This window comes from Theropithecus gelada, chromosome 2, assembly GCF_003255815.1.
Source record: "Theropithecus gelada isolate Dixy chromosome 2, Tgel_1.0, whole genome shotgun sequence".
Lineage (NCBI taxonomy): Eukaryota > Metazoa > Chordata > Mammalia > Primates > Cercopithecidae > Theropithecus > Theropithecus gelada.
In genome coordinates this window covers 66,245,058-66,268,737 of record NC_037669.1, presented here as the reverse complement: position 1 = coordinate 66,268,737, position 23,680 = coordinate 66,245,058, and the positions used below count along the sequence as shown (strand labels likewise).

Genomic DNA, 23,680 nt, shown 5'->3' with positions numbered 1-23,680 from the left:
CCTCCCTCCCTCCCTCCCTCCCTTCCTTCCTCCCTCCCTCCCTTCCTTCCTTCCTTCCTTCCTTCCTTCCTTCCTTCCTGATGGAGTTTCTCATTTTCACCCATGCTGAAGTGAAGTGGCATGATCTTGGCTCACTGCAACCTCTACCCCCAGGTTCAAGCGATTCTCCTGCCTCAGCCTCCCAAGTACCTGGGATTACAGACACCCGCCACCATGCCTGGCTAATTTTTGTATTTGTAGTAGAGATGGGGTTTTGCCATGTTGGCCAGGCTGGTCTTGAACTCCTGACCTTAGGTGATCCGCCTGCCTTGGCCTCCCAAAGTGCTAGGATTACAGGCATGAATCATTGTGAATGGCCTGTAATTTCTTTTCAATACTACACTACCTGGTGTAGTCACTAAATGAATATGCGTGGACAGATAGGTGTTTGGAAATAATAGAGTTGAAAGTAAGGACATCCTATGTCAGTCTCTTGAACCGAATAGCTTTAGAGCTGCATTTCCCTCTCAAAAATGATTCCTTGATATTCCATCTTTACCATTCATTACTGCTTCATTGCTCATGAAATGGCATCTCCCCAAAGGCAGACTCTTGATATTTTTCTTGCCTGCTACTGGAGAAATTAAATATTGCAAACTTGTTCTAGTGAAAAGCTTTTGAATATCTTAACAGACTGTGGAAATATTTTCTTCCTAACATACTTCCAATTTTATAATTTTCAGTGATGGAAGAGGTATCAGATCACTGGTCCTAAAATTCTCTTTCTTGACTACTTTGTAGATAAGTCTCTTTAAAAAAAAATCTCTCATTAAAACATGCATGCAGAAGCATAGAACAAAAAGGGAAAAGAAGGAGGACAAAGGGAGAGAAACCTAATAAGGTAGCTGTGATTCACAGATAAAAGCCAAAGACTTAGAACCGTAGGAGTTTCTTTGTTCTTTGAAAGTCGGGCTAGAGTTCAAACTGATGTACATCAGAGACCTTGAGCAAGGTACGTGAGAGTAAACAGGAATTTTATATATAAGTAGTCTGACTCTAGAGTCTGTGTTTTCAATATAAGTTGATTGAATGGATCAATGTCTAAGTGTTTTAAATACATTGTTTATTATTGAGAGATATCTTAGTCCATTTGGACTGCTCTAACAAATTACTATAAACTAGGTGGCTATAAACAAGAGAAACCTATTTCCAACCATTCTGGTGTCTGTGAAGTCCTAGATCAAGATATCAGCAGATTTGGTGTCTGGTGGGGGCCCACTTCCTGCCTCATAGAGGGCAACCTCTTACTATGTCCTCGTATAGTAGAAAGTGTCAGGCAGCTCTTTGGGGCCTCCTTTAAAGGGTGCTAATCCCATTCCTGATCTAATTGCATCCCACAGGCCTACCTCGTAATACCATCACATCAATGATTAGGTTTCTTTTCCTTAAAAAACAAAAAACAGATGTCCCTCCTCTGAATAGTGATTAGGTTTCAACATGTGAATTTGATGGGGGCAGGGACACAAACTTTCAGACCATAGCAAGGGGTTAGTAGTGTTTTCAGATTTGTAGATGAGAAAACAAAGACTTAAAGAAATCAATTACCCAAGGACACAAGGCTAATAAGAGAAAGAACCAATATTTAAAATGTTAATCTGAAGTTATAGCATTCAAATTTCATCTGAGAGCTTTCAGGTATGGTTTATAAAAATAAAATAATAGCTACCATTTCTAGAGCTTGTGTTTAAGCTTTATCATGTAATCCTCTCTACTGTATAATTTTTCCTCCATTTTAAAGTTGAATACATTGATGTTTGGGAACATTGAGATGCCAAAGATCTCATAGGCAGAAAAGGAGAGACACAAATATTTATTATGATATGTCTGACTTAAAGCCCAAGCTCTTAATTTGTGCAATTTTTTTTTTTTTTTTTTTTTTGCTGCTTTATTTTATTTATTTATTTTGAGACAGGGTCTTACTCTGGCACCAGGCTAGAGTGTCATGGTGCAATCTCAGCTCTCTGCAACCTCAACCTTCTGAGCTGAAGTGATCCTCCCACCTCAGCCTCCAGAGTAGCTGGGACTACACGCTTGCACCACCATGCCCAGCTAATTTTTGTGTTTTTGTAGAGATGGGGTCTTGCTATGTTGCCCAGGCTGGTCTCAATCTCCTGAGCTCGAGCCATTCACCCACTTCGGTCTCCCAAAAGGCTGGGATGAATTCTCTTATGTTCGTCTGTCTTCTCCACTAAGCTTGGGGCTTATACTCTTGATTCCTAAGCATCAGTAACACAGCTGTGGCACTACAAAAGTTAACAGAAGGTAGAACTCAGCTGCCCCTGCTCACAAGCATCTCTAGAAGTTAAACTAGAATAGACTCTTAGAGGAACTTCAACAGATCTGGTTTCTTTCTTTCTTTCTTTCCTTTTTTTCCAGCTTTTTATTTGGATACTTTTTTTTTTTTTTTTTTGAGGCAGAGTCTTGCTCTTTCACCAGGCTGGAGTGCAGTGGCGTGATCTTGCTCACTGCAACCTCTGCCCCCCAAGTTCAAGCAGTTCTCCTGCCTCATCCTCCCAAGTAGCTGGGATTACAGTTGCATCCCATCACGCCCAGCTACTTTTTGTATTTTTAGCAGACATGGCGTTTCACTATGTTGGCCAGGCTGGTCTTGACCTCCTGACCTCAGATGATCTGCCCGTCTCGGCCTCCCAAAGTGCTGGGATTACAGGAGCGAGCCACCGCGCCTGGCCTTATTTGGATACTTTGACACATAGAAGCTTAGCTGGGGATGTTTGCCAAGAGCCTTAGCTGGGAATAAGGGAAGTTAAAAGTCTTCTTGAAAGGGACACAGTGAAGCTTGAAAACAGAATTTTAAGAATTATATACAGCGGGCACCTCAGGGAGACTGAAGTATGCCAACCTACATCAACTGAAATGATGAGATCTGGACCTTCAAAATCTCAAGGGCCATCAGAATAGGCTACTGATTAAGCCAAACCATGTGTAGTAGGCCTGTTGCCATAAGGGAAACTCTCAACATGGCAGATTCTTTGTAGTGTTTTAAAACAGGAAAGACAGGGAAGAGATGGAGGGTTTGAATGCTTTTAAGCTGAGTCTTGCGAGGTAGGGAATGGTTGGGATTGGGCTTTTTATGACATATTAGCTTTCATTGGAGGACTCAGAAAGAAGAAGGTTTTGAATTGAGTCTTTTTTTTTTTTTAATTTACTTATTTATTTAAGACATAGGGTCTTGCTATGTTGCCCAGGCTGTCCTCAAACTCTTGGGCTGAATCGATCCTCCTGCCTTAGCCTCCCGAGTAGCTGGGACTACAGGTGTAAGCCATAGCACCTGACTTTGAATAAGTCTTAATGAGCAAGTCATGCATCTTGATAAGTAAACTGTTTTAATTTGTAGGCAGTCCTAGCTTTCAGGAATAAGTATTTCCTTCCAGAAACAGGCAGCTATTTATTTTTGCTTGTTCTCAATATTGTTTAATATACACATGAGAAAATATGCCTGGTCCCAGAATTGTTTCACCAGGGGCAGGAAATTAGGTTGGTGTCAGCTCTCAGACAAAACGTATCAGCAATATTCAAAAGTAGGCCAAAGGACTCTTGCTTACAATGTCCTGTAGGGAGAACTGAGACTTATACATACACAAGCAAGAGGCCTTCCTCCAATAATTTACTGATAATTAGGCAAGTCCCAATTTGTCTTTTCTTTCTTCAAGGACTCCAATCAAAGATAGCATCCCTCTAGATAGTCAGAAGACGTTTTCCTTTTCTCTGCCCAATGTAAGCAGCTGTAAGCTTAAAGAGATTGGTCTGCATAAGAATTAGTCAAAGAACCTTTGAAACATGCAAAATATGGACCCCACCCGGGTAATGTGGGTGGGACCCAACACTCTTTTTTTTTTTTGAGATGGAGTTTCACTCTTGTTGCCCAGGCTGGAGAGCAATGGTGTGATCTCGGCTCACTGCAACCTCTGAATCCTGAGTTCAAGTGATTCTCCTTCTTCACCCTCCAGAGTAGCTGGGATTACAGGCATGCGCCACCACGCCTGGCTAATTTTGTGTTTTTAATAGAGGTGAGGTTTCTCCATGTTGATCAGGCTGGTCTCAAACTCCCGATCTCAGGCGATCCGCCCGCCTTGACCTCCCAAAGTGCTGGGATGACAGGCATGAGTCACCACACCTGGCTGACTCCACATTTTAAACACACATCTTCTCCTCCCTCTCCCTAACCATCACCATCATCAAATGATGCTCCTGTAGAGGTCCCATGACTGAACTTTGAGAAGCTCTAGAAACTTTGAGTTGTCTTGGTTAGTGTAGTATCTCTAACTGCCAGCTGCAATTGGTGGGTGTTGTCTGCTTTCTCTGGAGTTTCCCATTGGTTCATTGACATCCTGGGCCTTTTAACATGGCTGCATGATAAGGAATTAACTGGACTGACGTTAATTCTCTGGTAGATAAGGGAACAGTGTCCAGAATCTACTAGATTTGCTTAAAAAGACAATTCATTGTGTTCATTAATTCTCTTACTCCTCATTGTCAGTTCCTGATGGTTCAATGGAATATTATCATACTTAGGATTAACATTAAAGGGAATTTTTATGTGCATATTTGACAAATTCGGTCTTCTTTCTCTTTTATTCGTATTTTTATTTATTTATTTATTTTTTAGACAGTGCAACCACCCAAGGGGTTTACCTTGCCCACTGCCTAGACAGAACTGATCCACCAGGACAGGGGAATTGCAATAGAGAAAGTAATTCACGCAGAGACTGGAGTTTCATTGTTACTCAAATCAGTCTCTGGAGCACTGGGGAGCAGAGTTTTTAAGGACAACTTGGTGCATAGGGGGAAGCCAGTGAGCCAGGAGTGCTGATTGCTCAGGGATGAAGTCAAGGAGTCGAAGCTGTCTTCTTGTGGTGAGTCAGTTCCTGGGTGGGGGCCACGAGATCAGATAAGCCAGTTTACCAATCTGGGTGGTATCAGCTGATCCATCAAGTGCAGGATCTGCAAAATATCTCAAGCACTGATCTTAAGAGCAGCTGAGGGAGGGTCAGAATCTTGCAGCCTCCAGCTGCATGACTCCTAAACCATAATTTCGAATCCTGTGGCTAATGTTAGTCTAGTGCCCAGGCAAGGAGATACGCTTTGGGAAAGGGCTGTTACCATCTTTGTTTAAACTATGAACTAAAAACTAAGTTTCTCCCAAAGTTAGTTCAGCCTGTGCCCAGGAATGAATAGATAGCTTAGAGGTTAGAAGCAAGGTGGTCAGTTAGATCTCTTTCACTGTCTCAGTCATACTTTTGCAAAGGCAGTTTCAACAGGGTCTTGTTCTGTCACCCAGGCTGGAGTACAATGGTGTGGTCAAGGCTTACTGCAGCCTTGACCTCCCGGGCTTAGGTGATCCTCCATGTACATTGTTTATATTAATAATGTAGCTGAATATTTAAGTAGTTTCCTTTTTTAAAAAAAATTATGGTGGAAATGCTCCAGGGAACATTCTGGCATACTAGTTCCCATAATTGCTTGTGTTAAATAACTAGGTAGAATTACTGGGTCACACTTAAGATTTAGACACATATTGTCAGATTGTCCTCAGGGAAGGCTTACAATTGTATTTTCCACAACCTCCAATGTGCTTACTCAGAGAAGCCTTCCATGACCATAGCATTCCGAATTAAATTGTATCACCTCCACCCCAAGGCTCTTTATTCTATTAACTTGTTCTGTGTTTCTTTGCACTTATCACCGCTTGACATACTCAAGTATTCTTCTTGATATACTTGACATTATCAATATTTCACCTATCTCAGACAGGTGTTCTGTCACAGTAGACTATAAGCCCCAGGAGTGCGGGGACTTTATTTTTGTTCACCATTGTATTTCCAACTCTAAGAACAGTGCCTAGCAGATGTTAGGTGCTCAACAAATACTTGTTGGCTGAATCAATGACTCCTTTCTCTCTCTCTCTCTCTTTCTTTTCTTTCTTTCCTTCCTCCCTCCCTCCCTCCCTCCCTCCCTCCCTCCCTCCCTTCCTTCCTTCCTTCCTTCCTTCCTTCCTTCCTTCCTTCCTTCCTTCCTTCCTTCCTTCCTTCCTTCCTTCTTTTTCTCTCTCTCTCCCTCTTTCCCTCCCTCCTTCCTTCCTTCTTTTTTTTTTTTGTTTTTTGAGACGGAGTCTCTCTGTCACCCAGGCTGGAGTGCAGTGGTGTGATCTTGACTCACTGCAACCCCTGCCTCCCAAGTTCAAGCGATTCTACAGCCTCAGCCTCCCGAGTAGCTGGGACTACAGGTGCACCACACCACACCCAGCTAATTTTTGTATTTTTAGTAAAGGTGGGTTTTCGTCATGTTGGCCAGGCTGGTCTCGAACTTCTGACCTCAGATGATGTGCCCACCTCGGCCTTCCAGAGTGCTGGGATTACAGGCGTGAGCCACCATGCTCGGCCTCAATGACCCATTTCTAACAGGAGATACTATCTTTTCTATTCTCCATCATAGAGAGTCATATTCCTGTTGAATAGCAACATAAAATACAATCATATGAGGACAGCATAGCCAATTAGTGTGTTCTGTTACACCTGCCTTCCATCCTTTCAGCCAGCTCTTCTTCGAATGTCCCAAATTTGCTTACTTTAAATATGAAAATATTAGTACTGTCAGGATGACAAAGGTTTTATCCCGCTCCTGCAGTGGACATGACCTTGGATCCGGGATTGGCAAATGTTTTCTGTAAAAAGCCAGATCATAAATATTTTAGGGTTTTCTGGCCACATAGTATTTGTCACAACTACTCAGCTCTGCTGTTGTGAGAGCAGCCATTAACAATAGGTAAACAAATGTGTGTGACTGTGTTCCAATAAAACTTTACTTACAAAAACAGCTAGTGGACGAACTTTAGCTTTAGTTTTCTGACCCTTGCTTTAGAATCAGAATCTTAATTAGTTTTTGATAGTTCAATTTTATAAAGCATCGAGAGCATGTCTATCCAATGAAATGTAATGTGATCCGCAGCTATGGACAAATAAGTAATTTTAAATTTTCCGGTGGCCACATTACAAGAAGTGTAAAGAAACAGATGAACTTTATGTTAATACATTTTATTTAACCAAGTAAATTTGAAATATTATTTCAACATGTTGTCAATACAAAACATTAACACAATGTCTTACAGGTTTGTATGAAGGTTTTGAAATCTGGTATGTACTTTGTACTTCTAGTACATCTCAATTTAGTCTAGCCACAATTTCAAGAGCTTTATGTAGCTCCTGGGCTACTGTATTGGGCAGTGCAGATCCGTAGCAGGTGTTTCAACCTTGGCACTTTAGAGACTTTGAACAAAAACGTATTTGGTTGTAGGGGCAGCACAATTCATGATAGGCTATTTAGCAGATGTCCTTGACACCTGTCTGCTTGATGTGAGCAGTGGCTTCCCAGTTGTGAAGACCAAAAATATTTCAGACATTCTAAATGTCCCTCAAGGGAAACACTGTCCAGTCGGGAGCCACGTATCTAGAATAAGCATTCTAAAACTAGGTCAGTGAATCCCCTGGAACTGAATACAACCTTTAGTGCCTATGTGATTTGCGTCAGGGGTGAAGTGGGGAGGCAAGGGTCTATGGCTTTCTATAGCTCATCAAAGGTGTCTGTGATCCAAAACAGGCTAAGAATCAGTGACTGAATAGAAGGAGATGTTAAATTATGCCACTATATGCACATCACCAATTAGTTCCCACCCCAAATACAAGCATTTGCCTGTATTCTTTCAAAATGAAATAAATTTCCATAATGACCTCCCCAAACTTTGGTCTTTCTGAACTGTACCATTGCTTTTCTGTCTTGAGTCCTTAGTGTTGGAGTACTGATTTTGAACATTTCTCTTCAAGCATCCTTAGCAAGAAAATCCATGAAGGGGTAGATTCTAGTTAAAATATTACAGCAACGGAGAGGGATTCTGTATAACATTTTAGCAATGGGAGAGTCATTATTATTGAACTCTCAAGTTGGCAAAATGGAAAGAGAATGAGACTGGGAGTCAAGAAACTCACATCTTCTAGGCAGCTGTGTGACCCAGGCTGAGTGAGAATGACCCCCATGCTTTCTCAGAGGGTGCTGAGAAGGAAGGGAGATAACTGATACAGAGAATAGTAATGCTACTTCCTAAAACAGTTGTTCTGATTCACACTCAAAAGTCTGCTTAAGTGCCTGTGTCAATCTGCAAACACAGACTGGAGTAGTTTAACTATGATGACAAGGATAATGAAGGTAAGCTATAATTAGCTTTTCCGATTTCCTCTAGATGGTATAAAATATTAGTAAGTGTTGATAAAATCATTAGAATATAAACTATCTCTAGTGGATGTGAGAATCTAAAAACAAAGGTCCTTAACCATCAGCTCCAGTCCCAGGTGATTATTTTCACTGTAATGATACATGCTCTCCCCAAATCTGTGATATAAGGGTGAGGAGACTCGCATTCTTTTTGTGCAGTTAAAATTTGTGTGCTTCGAATTTGAATTAACTGTGGGTTCTGTGTTTGGATATTACTAAGAGACTTCTAACTATCTATCCTAATTGAAATACTTTCCTCAATACTGATGCATTTCTTTGCCCAAACTGGCTTCCTTGTTTAGTCGCACAGATATACCTACTTCTTACTCCCTCTCCCAGAGAAGGTTGAGCCACCCTTTGGGCCACAGTTCACATTCAGGAAGGGCTTAGACTATTGATATATAATTTTATACTTTTTGAAAGTACCTTTGCAAAATTATGACAGGAAGAGAAATCTGACATAGTTGACTGCATCTTGCTTCTAACCTTTAAGCTGTCCTTTAGTCATTCCTGGGCATGTGCCAAGCTAACTTTGGGAGGAATTTAGTTTATAGTTTATCCTTAAAGCAAGAATGATAATAGCTCTTCCCCAAACTAAACTGCCTTTGTAAAACCAATGAAAATCCACAAGGTTAGAATTATGAGAGGGACCTGAGTTCTGTTAAGATGTTGGTGTAGTTACGTGATAACGAGCTACCATTTGGAAATTTATGACTTCCCTAATTTCTTCTGTAGGTTACATCACTGTTTTAGAACCCATGATTGGCCTTTTGAGATGTCTTTTCAGACTTTTGCATTTCTGACAAGGAGCTGACTCCACCAAGTCTCGCAACTCATGACTCAACTGGTCCTGTGGTCCCCACACTGAGGCTGACTCAGTGCACAAGGACCGTTTTCCACATCCTTGTGCTTTCATCCCAACCAATCAACATGCCCCATTCCCTAGCCGCCTGCCCACTACATTATGCTTGCAAAACCCTAATCTCCAAGCCTTCAGGGAGACTGATTTGAGTGGTAACTATCTCCATGTGGCCAGCCTCGTGTCAATTAAACTCTTTACTGCAATGCTTGCAGTCTCAGTTAATCAACTTGTCCATGCAGTGGGCAGGAAGATGAACCCACTAGATTACTTTTTTTTTTTCTTTGAGATGGAGTCTTACTTTGTTGCCCAGGCTGGAGTGCAGTGGCATGATCTCAGCTCACTGCAACCTCTGCCTTCCCAGCTCAAGTGATCCTCCCACCTTAGCATCCTGAGTATCTGGGACCACAGATATGCACCACCATGCCAGCTAATTCTTCATATTTTTGGTAGAGATGGGATTTTGCCATGTTGCCCAGGCTGGTCTCAAACTCCTGAGATCAAGTGACCTGCCCATCTCACCTCCCAAAGTGCTAGGACTACAGGTATGAGCCACCATGCCCAGCCGCAATCACATTTTGATGCTATCGTATTGTCTCTACAAATTCATACTTACTGTCAGAGAGATGTATTGGCAGGATTGAAGGAGAATGATATCATCATATACTTTCATATCTGTGACCTAGTTCTGGAGCACCCTTCTCTTAGTACACTTAGAGCTAGATTTTTAAAAATACTCTCTGTAATCATCTTACAAATAAGAAAATTATATTGCATTTGTGTCAAAATTATTAACAGGAAAACAGACTCCAATTTCAGAAACAAAATATACCACTAAATCTTACTTGGCATTTCTTTATATTTTAAAATATCAAGGTCCTCAAGAATTTAGAGGGGGTCTGGTCCTCTCTTGATGGCTGACAGGCTTGTCTTCCCCTTCAGACCCAAAGGGAAGTGAGGATATGGATGGATGCTAAAAGGAAGACCCCGGGGGGAGGCGAGGGGAAGCAATGTAAGAGATCAGAAAGGAAACAGAGAGGACCCAGGGACATGGCATCCTGAGGAGGTCAAGATAAGACTTTATTATTATTATTATGATTTGAGGCAGCATGTCACTCTATTGGCCAGGCTGGAGTGCAGTGGCGCGATCTCAGCTCACTGCAACCTCCACCTCATGGGTACAGGCCATTCTCCTGCTTCAGCTTCCTGAATAGCTGGGCACCATGTTACCCAGGCTGGTCTTGAACTCCCAGCCTCAAGTGATCCACCTGCATTGACCTCCCAAAGAAAAGACTTTAAAATAAGAAAGAAAATAAATGACCCACAGTGTGACTAGGACATCCAAAGCTAGACATTTTGTCATGTGAAAAACATCAGTATCCTCAGGGCACATTCATATTAACAGGCAGGATAACTGGCATCTCCTCAATCCCAGCGCATTTGGGGATATGTCATTCCTTCCAGCCAAACAGGAAATACCATAAAAGAATTTGATACAACAGGGAAAGGGTGAGGATACAGCCTGAAGATTCTAAAATGCTTGCCCAATATCTTCCTGCCAAATTGTTTTAATCACCTGTGGCTCTCAGTCTTTTTCCAGTCTTACTTTAAAGGCAAACAACCTTTTTCTCTAGCATTTTATGACCATACAATGTAAAACCAAGTACAATCTAAAGCCTTTGTGGTTTTATTCCCAACTACTGGGCTCTTAAGAAGTTTAGGCTCAAATGTTCAAAAGGCCTGAGAATTGAAATAGAAGACACTGAATTTTACTGGATTGAAAACTCCATCAAGTTCTGCCACTGGAGGGCAGCAGTCAACAATATTACATGCCAACCATTATTCCTGTCTTAAGTTTCTTCCTAGGAACTTGACCAATCTAAATAGAGTCCTGTTTCACAGATTAAATTGGAGCCACTTTATCCTTTCATAATTCAGGATTTCAAAGACCAATTTCTTAGAATAATTGGAAATCACAACGTTTCATACTCATTTCTGGAATCAATACTTTTAGCCCAGCTCACATTAACCTAGTAGGTTCCCTCTCAAAAGAAATGACAGGGGAATATTTACCCATAATCATTAAGCAATTACCATTTATCATAAGAGGAGATCTGCATGGTCTGACCACAGGAAATGTTGAGTTTAGTAACATTTAAGGAATGGCCAAATTCAATACAAATATTTAATTTCATTTAACAAATGTTATTTTCAGCTTGTTTGGGAAATACTTTAATTTGAGAGACCTTGAACTAATATTTTAAAGGACATCTTCTCCCCCCTCAACTTTTTTTGTATTTGTTTTTGTTTTTGTTTTTGAGACGGAATCTCGCTCTGTTGCCCAGGCTGGAGTGCAGTGGCGCAATCTTGGCTCACTGCAACCTCCACCTCCCAGGTTCATATGATTCTCCTGCCTCAGCCTTCCAAGTTGCTGGGATGACAGGCATTTGCCACCACGCCTGGCTAATTTTTTGTATTTTTAGTAGAGACAGGGTTTCACCGCGTTAGCCAGGGTGGTCTCTATCTCCTGGCCTTGTGATCCGACCACCTCGGCCTCCCAAAGGGCTGGGATTACAGGTGTGAGCCATCATGCCCGGCCTCCCACCTCAACTTTAACATCTAGCCATATCATTCTTGTGTATGAATATTCTTACGGGAATAATCAAATCATCTCCTCTGTCTCTACAGGATACTCCTTGGTTCTTCTACCACCAGATGCTACTGGGGCTAAACTGATTAGACTGAGTAAAAATATCTATGGGGAAAACTGTCTTTCAGAATCCTACTTTGAACTAGAGAAATCCATTCTCTTGAGGCTGTCTGCTGTGGAGAAGTTGGCCTTACCAATCTGCCTTTGGAGTTCAAATTATAAAGGTTTGCATTTGTTCCTTATTTTACTCTCCACTCTCCACTTCATTTTTCAGATGACTACCTGCTTGTCTGCATGTATTATAATTATTGTTGTTCTGCTTATTATTTCTGCTTACCAGTTTTCTTGGCTCTTGCTAGTTTTTACTACTCACCTCAGTCTGAACCCATATAAATCTTGGACAGACTAAAATTGCACAGTGGGATCATTTCATTCACATAAGTTTGCCAATATGTGGGTATTAACAGGCAAAGGTGGCCGAGGATGGGGATTTGGGTACTAACTGGTAGTGGTGTCCCTGTGTGCGCTATTTGCAAAGTTTTTGCTGATACTGTAGCATTGGCTCTTACATAACTCAATATCCTCCTATGTGAGGAATTTCTTTTGTTCTATGTGTAGGAACTTTGTCTTTAAAAAATCTATTATCTCTCTGAAAACACAGGGATGCATAGAGGGGAACAGCACACAATGGGTCCTATCAGAGGGTGGAAGGTGGGAGGAGGGAGAGCATCAGGAAAAATAACTAATGGGTACTAGGCTTAATACCTGGGTGGGTGATAAAATAATCTGTACAACAAACCCCTGTGACACAAGCTTACCTATATAACAAACCTGCCTATGTACACCCTGGACTTAAAATAAAAGTTAAAAACAACTATCATCTCTCAGCTACCTCACAGGGATGTTTTAACATTATTTGAATTATGTTAAATAATTAGTGCCAGGACAGTGCCAGGCACAGACAGGCTCAATAAATATGAGTTTCTTCTCTACTTCTTACTTCTATTTCCTTTTTTTTCTTGGTGCCTAGAGACAGATTTTATATCAGAGCAACTGTATTGACCAGATTGATAATTTATTTGCTTTACTCCTCTTTTCTCAAGCTTGCTATTTTACCATATTGTTTTTTTCTTGAAAAAACATTTTTTTAAAGTCATCTAAATTACTAGGGGAAGAAATAAGTATCTGAAGAAGGAATGTGGTAGCCCCTCCTGGGATGGGGAATCCTGATCAACCCTCAACATGGGACATCCTTCATGGGTCAACATGGTATTATTTCAAGGGAAATCTGTGCCCATATAAATTAATCGTAGCACAGACCTGAGTTCAGATCCTTGCCTTGGCATTTACAACTTGGGTAAATGAGTAGAAGGAGAATGAAGAATGTTGGAACTCCTTTCTCTCAGCTATAAAATGGAGACTAATAATGCTTAATCAATGATATTGTCATGAAGACTCAATAAAATAATAAAAATTTGCTTGATGTCATTGTTTTTGTTGTTGTTACTCAACTAGATAGTTACCAAAAGATTGTCTGATTCTGGAGATTTTATAAACAGGATTGCCTAAAATGATAGGTCTGCCCATGATAACCCTTTCACAGCCCCTCTGCTTCACCCAGCTGCTCATCTTCCTGGTCATGCACACATCTTATGCCCCCCTGCACTGGTACTGCAGCTCATAGGATTCCTCTTCATTGGAATCTACAGAGATGATTGACCTCATCTCTCTAAGTCTTTCCCATTGTCTTGAGTCCAACTCACATCATAATTCTACAAAGTATCCTTGTCCCAGAGCAAGAGAACCTGATCTCTATTTCCTATGTTTATCCTTCTATTTCCTTCTTGCTGGGTGCAGCTTTCCTGGTTCACTACAAGCCAGGTTTGTTATTTGACTGGTGGTGGTATATGGCATCAGTGAAACACTTACCACAAGACAACTTCTTGATGGTAGAGCCTCTGGCTTTTTCATCTCGATATACCACATACCTAATTCAATGTCTAGCAGAGAAGTCACTCAAAAAACACTGTAAGAATAAGGAAACCACTTATTTGATATTGTTATATTTTTATATATATTTATTTCATGTGCCCATAAGATACTCTGGAGTTCTTTAAAGTAAAGTACTTATGCAGAACATTCATGTTAAAAACAAAATTTGGGAAGAATAAAAGCCAGACATTATGTCCTTCTTAGTGGAAGAATACACCACCGATGATGTAGCCTGTCAAAAGAATTGATTCTGAATCTCATCAAACTTTAGATCCAGCCACAATTTATAGAAAGCACAAAGAATAGAGAAACACATTGATATGGTTTGGCTCTGTGTCCCCACCCACCCAAATCTCATCTCGAATTGTAATCCCCAAGCGGAGGATCTGGTGGGAGGTGATTAGATCATGGTGGCAGTTTTCCCCATGCTGTTTTTATGACAGTGAAGGAGTTCTTACAAGATCTGATGGTTTAAAAATGGCAGTTTGCCCTGCACTCTCTCTCTCTCCTGCTGCTGTGTAAGATGTGCCTTGCTTCCCCTTCACCTTCTGCCATAATTATAAGTTTCCTGAGGCCTCTCCAGCCATGTGGAACTATGTGTCAATTCAACCTCTTTTTTTTTTTTTTTTTTTTTTATAAATTACCTAGTTTCAAGTAGTATCTTTATAGCAGTGTGAAAATGGACTAATACACATGTTAATGACACCATGAGGTTGCAATCTGCAAAATCCAGACTGTGGAATATTCTACTATAGGGGTTAACCTGTCCCTGGACTGTTTTTTGTACACCCTCAAGCTAAGAATGGTTTAAAGATGGGTTTAAATTTTATTGATCTATTTTATGTATGTATTTATTTATATTTTTAAAAGTTGGAAAAAATAAAGAATATGTGACACAGATGCTTGCTATATAGGGTTAACATTCCAACTTGTTTTTTCTTTTTGAGACAGAGTCTTGCTCTGTTGTTCAGCCTGGAGTGCAGTGGTGTGATCTTGGCTCACTGCAGCCTCTGTCTTTTGGGTTCAAGCAATTCTCCTGCAGCAGCTTCTGAGCAGCTGGGACTACAGGCACACACCACCATGCCTGGCTAATTTTTGTATTTTTAGTAGAGATAGGGTTTCACCATGTTGGCCAGGCTGGTCTTGAACTCCTGACACATCAAGTCATCTGCCTGCCTCAGCCTCCAAAAGTGCTGGGACTACAGGCATGAGCCACCACACATGGCCAACAACCCAACTTTTATGACAAATGAATTGCAAATAAAAGGAGAGATTAAAAGAGACTGAAGTCATAGATCAACTGGTTGCAATGAATTGATTTTACTTAGATTCTGATGCAAACTAACCAACCATAAAATAGAAAAAGAAACATTCATAACATTTATGATGCAATTGATGATATTTAATAATATTAAGATATTATCAATGATATTTTTAGGTCTGATAATGACTTGAAACTTACGTTTATTAAAAATAGTCCTTATCTTTTAGATTTATGTACTGAAATATTTATGGATGATGCTGTGTAGGATTTGCTTCCCAGTAATAAGGGAAAGAAAGCAGATTTGGTTTTGGGTTAAAGCAGGATTGTCCATGAGTTGCTAATTGCTGTAACTGGTGACTTATTTATGAAGTTTATTATATTCTTCTGCCTATTACTTCTTCTATGTTCAAAATTCTATGTAATAAAAAGTTAAAGAAAAAAGTGAACAAATCGGCTGGGCATGATGGCTCACGCCTGTAATCTCAGCACTTTGGGAGGCCAAGGCGGGCAGGTCACGAGATCAGGAGATTGAGACCTTCCTGGCTAATACGGTGAAACCCCATCTCTACTAAAAATACAAAAAATTAACTGGGCGCGGTGGCGGGCGCCTGTAGTCCCAGCTACTCCAGAGGCTAAGGCAGGAGAATGGCGTGAACCCAGGAGACAGAGCTTGCAGTGAGCCGAGATTTTGCACCACTGCACACCAGCCTGGGCGACACAGCAAGACTCTGTCGCACAAAAAAAAAAAAAAAAAAAAAAAAAGAACAAATTTCAGAGTTCTATCTGGGCTGATTCCAGCCAAAATACCTCTGTCATGGTACTGAGTTTTTCTGATCTCAGTTTCCTTATCTGTAAAATGGATATTACAATGGTGCCTACTTCATATGGTTATTGTGAAAACTATCTGAGTGAATGTATATGCAGATTTTAATGCTTAGCACACAATGAAGCATTTAATTATTCTTAAATAGTGTTGCTACTGCTGCTGTTAGTACTTTAACTCTCAGAAGGTATTGCTATTTATAAGTATTAGTTGCTGAGATGGTAAAGGAGGATAAGACAATAGAATTCTTATTGGGAAAAGAGCTAGTATAGTTATTGCAATCTACAGGTAACTGGAGACTCTGTAGTTCCCATCCTCCCCAGCTGCAGTGTCCCTAAGGGGAGTGGGAGAAGATGGGAACCACACAGTCTCCAGTTACTTGTAGATTGCAATGACTGTTCTGGACTAAGTTGTCAGACCTTATAATAGCCTAATGTGGGGTGAGCTGTCTAGCTGGGCACTGAGCTTCTCCAATCAGGAATGTCATCTAGTAGCCTGAAGGTCAGGGAGAGAGCAATACAATCAAACACTCAAACCAAACCTAAGAGCCATTTATTAAACTCAGCTTTACAGTAATTTTTGATCATTGATGAGAAGTGTATTGCCACAATAAAGACTATCTAATACAGGCTTAAGGGGGAAAATAACTTTAAAAGTAATTTATCAAATCCTTATTGAATATTACCATTTCAGGGAGGCAATATACCACAATAATTTATAGCAGCCCTTTCCATAGCGCTGGTCTTTGATGAGATAAAGAGCTTGCCCCAAAATGAAAATCCACACATTGCTTCCTTACTAAAAAAGTCTTGCTATTGAAAAGAAAAATGTCATTCGAAGTAAACAGTATGCTTAGTGACATAGTTGATTTGCATGCTGGCACAAGCTCCTTATGTTCACAGTCTCTTAATCAGAGCATAGTCTACGTTTTTGAGTGAAACTAGTTTGGAGCCAGGGTTCTCAACTAGAGGCAGTTTTGCCCCCCAGAGGTCATCTGGCAGTGTCTGGAGACATTTCTTGTTGTCACAACTGAGTGGGAGGTGCTATGGCATCCAGTGGATAGAAGTCAAGGATGCTGCTGAATGCCCTACAGTGTAGTGTCCTTCACAACAACGGAATATTCCGCCCAAATGACAATAGTGATGAGGATGAGAAACCCTCTTTTAAAGCATATATTTAGAGTCAGAGATGGGAATCAAACCCCAGCTCTGCCATCTACAAACAGTGTGACCTTGAGAAAGATGGTTTTATCTCTCTGTAAGCACCAGCTTACAGGATTGTTGTGCAGATGAAGTGAGCAAATGCAGACAGACCATTTAACACAGATGAAGAACAAGTTCTGAGTTTTTTGGGCAGCTGTGTGTACTTCTTAGACATAGCCCTTGTCCTGGTTACTCGCGAATTGTCATTCAAGGACTCACTATGTTAATGGCCAAGATAGAGTTTTTGTTTGTTTTCTTTCCTCTCTCTTTAATTCTTTGATAAGGATTGGCAATAGGCTCTCTGAAATCTTTTATTTTGAGGACCTAAAATGCAAATGTATTTCATTTGTTGCTGAAGATGAATGCCAAGCAAAACCAAGCCAAACCTTGACTTTGATTTTTTGAAGGATAAACCTCATTGTCAGAAAGAGCCATGCCATAAACAAAGCTGGGGAATTCACTTGAAACTCCTCTTTTTGTCCCTTAGGATGAAGTATGACGGACGCCTAGGAGCTTAATGGTTTACAAGTTGGGACTCCTACTGTGTCCTTCTTTTTGCTGATGATTTTATGATTCTTTTACACACAACATGATAGATCCTTGAGTATCCTGAGCTTTGAATCTGTACACTTATTTTTTTGCAGTTTGAGTGAAACCCTTCAGACAGAGCTGTGAAGATGTGGTTCTTAAATAAAATAGTTTTCTACTGTGCTAATAACTCACACATTCTCTACATTTCTCTTCTATACTCAGGGTCAGTGGGATACGTCCATTTTTCTTAATTCTATCTTGCCTGTTTTTCTCAGGCTTCTGATAGCTTTTTATGAAGGCACAGCATGGCTTGCTCCAGGTGCTGGTATTTGGGGAGGGCTGAGGATTGTGGAGGAGGAGGGGATACTTTCTCATTCTTTTTCCATCACTCTATTGACAATAGCCTTTTAATGATTTGAAAACTCTTTGTAAATGCCCTAACATGAAATATTGCATAACAAACCCACATAGGAGACACAATGGAGACAATAAAAGCAATAACACATGTTTGTCCTGCTGCTAAGTTTTAATAAAATGTATTTTATTGAGATCTAATGTAGTTTTTCGCCAGAGAAGCCATCTACTTTCTGAATTGCTACATCTCTAGAATTGACATTCTTCCTTAAAAACATGGAATGTTTGCATTTCTGGGTCAGGCAGGAAGATTGTAGTGTCAGAAGTGAACATGTTGCAGATTTCAAGTATGAACATGTGACCTCATTTGTGTATACATGCCACCATGGTCTTCCTGGGCCCAATGGGGCAGTCAGTAGACAGTGGTGCCTATTCAAAGCTCTTGCTTTTCTTAAGACTTTTGGTCAGTGTAACACATCCCAGTTAATATTGTAGAAACCAAGGAAACATTTCCCCTTTGCCTCCTGAAAATTCACTGAAAATCACTGACAAAAGATAGACTAATAGGAGAAAAGGCATACAAATTTATTCAATCATACTTTTACATGGCACAGGAGCCTTCAGAATGAAGACCAAAACATGCAGAGGAAACTGTCCATTTTTTTGCTTAGACTCAATAAAGTTGGAGGAGCTATGTAGAAATATGATTGGATTAAAAAAATATGATTTAGTGCTACCAGGTTGAGAGTGGGGATCCCAGCATGGTTTGTCTGTCTAGATTCTTCTTGGCCTGTCTATGCAACATGTCATCCTTGTGGGTATGGGGCAGAAGGTCTTATGACCTATAATCACACAAGATAGGTCAGATCATTTCTTTATGGCCAATGTTTGCACAGAAAGGAAAGCACAAAAGTTAGAGTAATATTTTATGTTTTACGGCTGGCTTTGGGAAAAAGGGGTTCTGGAGTCTATGACCACCTTCCTTGGGGAAGAGGCATTCTAGTTTGTGTGGCTAGCCTTGAGGGAGAACCAGACTGAGAGACAGGAAGGCAGGGGAAGGTTGGAGAGAATCTTTTGCTTCTGAGGCCTTCATTTCGGGGTATCGTCTTCTGACCTCCAACAATATAATCCTTTAATTAAAGTGCAAAGCTGGTATCTGAATAAACAGTACAAAATTGATATTTTTAAATAATTTACTTGGGAGAATGCAAGCATATATGATTCTCCAAACATAATCTAAAGTCTATTTTTCATAGCATATGTATTGTGTCTTAAAAATCTGACATCAAACCCACAGGAAATTTGAAAAATTGTGTGTCCTTCCTTCTGTACTCTTATATCTTGTGATTAAGTGATTTAATTTAGTTCTTATGACCTAAGCTTATGAGCTTGTCTTTTGTTAATGAACTCTGCTCTTTTTCTTCCTGAGTTTCTTCCTGATCCTCTCAAGCAGGAAATACTTCTGTCTAAACCTTATTCCTTTCTTATTTCATTGGTGAGTCTGGATGAAGGTCATTGCTCATGTTTTGCCTAGATCCTGGTTCTTTCTTAAGCCTGCAGCAAGTGTTGCATGCTTTCCCTGTGACTCTAACCATTATGTCATAATCTCACCAGGACCAGGCCCTCCTGGTCCAGTCTGCCAGGGAGGCCTGCACACCTCCAGCTGCTGTGTCCAGGACTGGTTGGACACAATCAGTTCCAGAGGCCTTCTGTAGGAAGCCCCATTTTGACCTTCAATCCAAATTATCTTTTCCAATTCAGTTTCACCACTAATAAAGATGATCACTTAAAGCTTCTGGGCCAATTTCAAAACTAAGTCAGAATTTGGAAGAGGTAATGATGAGTGGTTAGGTTTTCTACAAATTGTGACATTAAAAAATTTATTATAGTTTATTTCTTGTATTATATATTGCCAAGTCTTGTCATACAGCTAAATATCAATACTGCATTTATCATCATTCATTACAATTATCTATGAGGACATCCTAAGGCCAAAGAAATCTATTAAATTGCCCAGGATAAGATATGTAAGTCATGGATCAAGCCTTTGAACAGCTTCAATCTATTAAGGGATTTAAAATATATAAGTTGATAAAAAAATACAAAATATAAAAATAATAAGTCAAAGAAAATATACATATAATGCCACAGGGCGATCACAAAGGAATTATAGCTCCCTGCTGGAAAGGGCAAGAAGTCTTCTAGAGAGAGAGGACTTAGGATGGACCCTGAATGATTGGTAAGATTTAGACATGCAGATAAAGGAATGATTATTTATTTATTTATTTATTTTGAGATGGAGTCTCGTTCTATTGCCCAGGCTGGAGTGAGTGAAGTGACACCATCTCTGCTCACTGCAAGCTCCGCCCCCCAGGTGTTCTTCCAGGTGGAGGCAAAAGTGAGTGTGCATGTGGGAAGGAAGGGAATATGGAGTTATTAGGATAATATTCATCTAGTGTAACTTGAGGAGCTGTAGCAGAATGGGTGGATGTGAAGTGGGGAGCAGGAGACATAAGCCAAAAGGAAACTCTGGAGTAACAGTGGAATAGTTATAAAAGCTAAAGAGCAGAGATGAACTTCCTGTTGTGTTTGGTTTTTCAGCACGTTCCAGTTCTCATGTCAGTGTTATTTCTCATTAAAGATGTAGCCCCAAGGATCTTATTAACCAATTCAACTTTGAAAACTGTGTAGCCCACTTTATTAGTAAGAATAGGTCAAGGTTAAGAAGAATGTTTAAGTGGCTCTCTGAGGCCATATAATTTCTCCCTGACATTGGTTATCAACCCTAACAGTCAGGATAGGCTGGATTATGCTGCAGTAATAAACACCACCCCCCCAAATTGCAGTGGCTTAGAAAAATAAATAATTATTTTTTGCTCACACTAAATGTTCCACTGAAGGTGAAGAGAGAGTTTCTGCCTGGCAGGGGAAGTTTAGAGAACTGAGTGTTAGCATTTAAATGTTTCTATTTGAAATTAATAAAGGTCACCTTAGCTAGCATTTCATGGACAAAAGCTAATATCTTGGACATGACGAAATTCAAGAGGGCAAGAAGACACAAATCTTTTCATGTCTGCTACAATCTCCTCAGTTGGTTACCATAGTATACATCCTCATTTTAGTACTACAATTCATACCCCTCTAAAATGTCTCCAAAAATAATTTCATTTCTTGACTGTTTAATTTAGGCCAGGCACTGGGTTGACCTTTTTAATACAAAATTTCTCTTTGAATTCCTATAAAAATTCTCTGATACTGGTTTTAGCAATTGGTTTTAGCGGGTCGACTCCTGACATTTGTGTTCTTCTTCACAGGATCTGCAAGGCTACCTGTGACTGAATGGTTGGTTGGTCATTACAAAGTTTTTCAGGAGCTCCTGAAAGATTACTGCATAAGCAAGGGAGGATGGAGACCAGACCTCTGGCTACTGTTGCTGCCACCACCACAGCCACCACTTTCATCCTTATGAACCCCCTATTTACTGCACACTCTCTATATGCCAGGTACCAGGCTCCACACCTGTGAAATAGGGGACTGTTATTTCCCCTATTTTATAAAAGAGGAGCTGAAGCTCAGAGAGATTATGTTACTTGCCCAAGATCACATAGCTAGTAAGTGGCAGAGATGAGTTTCTGTCTGAGTCCAGCTTACACCCTAACTGATATTCTTGAAAATCAGGCTGGAGAGAAAATGATAAGATGTGAGAATTTTGGTGCTATGATTTGAATTTTCCTTCAAAAGCTCATGTTGAAACTTAATCCCAAATGTAACAATACTAATAGGTGGGGTCTTTAACATGGAGTCCCAGAATTGGATCGTGAGGGCTCTGCCCTAATGAATGAATTACTCCATTCATGATTAATGGATTAATGGATCATCATGGGAGTGGAACAGTGGCTTTATAAGAAGAAGAAGAGAGACCTGAGGTAGAACACTCAGCGCCCTTGCCATGTGATGCTCTGTACTACCTTGGGACTCTGCAGAGGCTCTCTACTAGCAAGAAGGTCCTCACCAGATGCAGCCCCTTGACTTTGGCCTTCTTAGCTTCTACAACTGTAATAAATAATTTTTTCTTTATAAATTACCCAGTTTTGGGTGTTCTATTATAAGCAATGAAAACCAGACAAATACATTGAGTTATAATTATGATATTTAAGATGGAGGAAAATGAACATGGAAAACACTAGAGAAATGAATGCTAAACTAGAGCACAAGCATTGGGACTGTGAAAAAAAGAGATATTTGAAATATTTTAAAGATATGGAATTTAAAAAATATTATGAAACAGATAAAGTATAAGAGAAAGAGAGAAAATGAAAAATGATCCCAAGATTGCAAACCCTTAGTATTGTTGAAACACTCAGAGCCGGGGAAAAAAGTCAAAAGGAAGAGCTGGCTTGTAGGTACAGATGGAGAAATCTGGATTTATTGAACCTTTTTTTTTTTTTTTGCCAGTGGGGTATTCGTGTAAAAATAGCTATTCATTTGTTCTCATTCACTTAGCACGTAAAGAACACACCTAGGCATTAGAAACACATAAGAAAATCTATTTCTCTATACATTTAGAAATGTGGATCTGAAAGATCAAGATTTTGAGTTTCATTCACTTATATGTTGAGGTCTTTCCAAAGTATGTGATAAATTAAGGAGAAAGGACAGAGAAATTCATGAAAATAGGTATGATCATCAAGGAAAACAATAAAAAACATAACGTAAAAGGCCAAACTTAAGGGAGTGCCTATATTAAGGGACATGGCAGGGAGGAAAAATAATTTGAAAAGAAGTTGTCAAGGTGGGAAGAGAGCAGGACAAAACAGAGTCTCAGAATTAGATGTATGAGACAGATTTTAGGAAGAAGAGAGGGTTCAGTAGTGCCCAAGACCACAGAGCTGTCAAGGATAGTAAAGAACAATTATGGGGGTGTTTTGGAGGTTTAAAGGATGAGGTAGTTTGCATTTTTTTTTTTTTTTTTTTTTGAGATGGAGTCTTGCTCTGTTACCCAGGCTGGAGTGCAGTGGCACAATCTCCGCTTGCTGCAAACTCTGCCTCCTGGGTTCAAGCGATTCTCCTGCCTCAGCCTCCGGAGTAGCTGGGACTACAGCCATGCACCACCACTCCCGGCTAATTTTTGTATTTTTAGTAGAGACGGGGTTTCACCATATTGGCCCAGCTAGTCTCGAACTCCTGACCTCACGATCTGCCTGCCTCGGCCTTCCAAAGTGCTGGGATTAAGGCGTAAGCCACTGCGCCTGGTATACATTTATTCTTTTAAGAAGCCTGGCAAAAGGGAGAGAGAAGAAAGGCAGTCCTATAGAGGTCAGAGGGACATAGGGAGGTCTTTTTTCAGGGTAAGCAAGCTTACAAATGGACCAGTGAGAGAGAGGCATTCTGGATGAAGCAGGATTGTGGGAGGTAGGTATTTTGCTGGAAGAAGATGCTGGAGTAGGTGGAGGGAATGGGGGCAGGGATGTGGGAGGGAGGGATTTTGTATGTATACAAATACAAAATGTGCCTATGTGTGGCTTTACCAACAGGCTCCTCAGCTAAAGAGAAGTAGCAGTAGAAACAGGAAGGACTCAGGGCTGGGGATGGGAATCATGACAGTGGCTGGAGGGCAGAGTGGTGAAGACTCCAGGGCTACCATATTAGTTTCCTAGGGGCTGCCTTAACAAAGTGCTGCAAA

At 40.4% G+C, this 23,680-nt stretch overlaps 1 long non-coding RNA gene across 1 annotated transcript in view; it reads left to right on the top strand.

Moving 5' to 3' along the window:
* Positions 1-22,125, top strand: part of LOC112619702 — a 70,789-nt gene extending 48,664 nt beyond the window's left edge. Inside the window, exons 3-4 of the long non-coding RNA XR_003118281.1 lie at positions 11,870-12,055; positions 21,312-22,125. This is a non-coding gene — a long non-coding RNA (uncharacterized LOC112619702). The remainder of the gene's footprint in view (positions 1-11,869; positions 12,056-21,311) is intronic.
* The last annotated feature ends 1,555 nt before the right edge of the window (positions 22,126-23,680 follow it).